Source organism: Protopterus annectens, chromosome 1.part0 (genome assembly GCF_019279795.1).
Source record: "Protopterus annectens isolate FY-2018-M chromosome 1.part0, PAN1.0, whole genome shotgun sequence".
NCBI classification, from domain to species: Eukaryota; Metazoa; Chordata; order Ceratodontiformes; family Protopteridae; genus Protopterus; species Protopterus annectens.
This window is the reverse complement of record NC_056725.1, coordinates 1,310,317,409-1,310,318,275: the sequence shown is the minus strand read 5'-3', so window position 1 is coordinate 1,310,318,275 and position 867 is coordinate 1,310,317,409.

The following is an 867-nucleotide window of genomic DNA, read 5'->3' as shown; positions in this document are numbered from 1 at the left end:
GAGACTCAGGCCTAACACTGGGTGACCGGCTCCGAATAGGTTCCAATAACATCGGGGCTGAGGTCGACTCCAGTTCAATGGATACCTCCTGCGGCCCCGAGGACAATGGAGCCGAGGAGGCAGTATCCACTTTCGAAACTTTCTCCGGGGGCTCCGAAGAGACAGATGGGGCCGGAGATCTTTTCTTGGCCTTGGAAGTCCTAGACTTAGTACTAGAAGAAGAGTCTAAGGACTCCTCAAAAGAAGGTTTAACCAGGCCCTTCAAAATCAACTTATTTTTTCTTTCCTGCGGTACCCTCGGGCTAAAAGCGTGGCAAAAACTGCAGGACTCTTGCAGGTGAATAGCACCAAGACAATAAACACAGATAGAATGCCCATCTGTGATGGACATCTTGTAGCCACATTTAGAGCATTTCTTAAACCCAGAGGGTTTATGCTCTTTCTGCTCTTTAGACATAATAGAAAACAACACCCACTCAACCGACGACAGACACGAGAGGAAGGCGGGAAAACCAAACCAAAAACAACCAAAGAAACTCTAATTTAAACGTTTCTTTGGTGCAGCAAGGAATCTAACTACTGAGCAACAAAAACACAATTTTATAGAAAAAACACAGGTCCTCTAATTTAAACGGGCCTAGCCCGCCAAAAGAGGGATACCACACAAAAAAAAAAAAAAAAAAACGCTCACACAGTACACTCACAATGAAAACTAGCTATTAAAATAGCTTTTTACTAGAAACGGACTGCTAAATACTTATGAAAAGTATAGAAAGGGTACTTAGCCACAGCCAAGCGAGACCACGTCCTAACTCTACGAGCGGCAAACGAGATCTAGGGCTAGGGCGAGATGCATCTTGGGATACT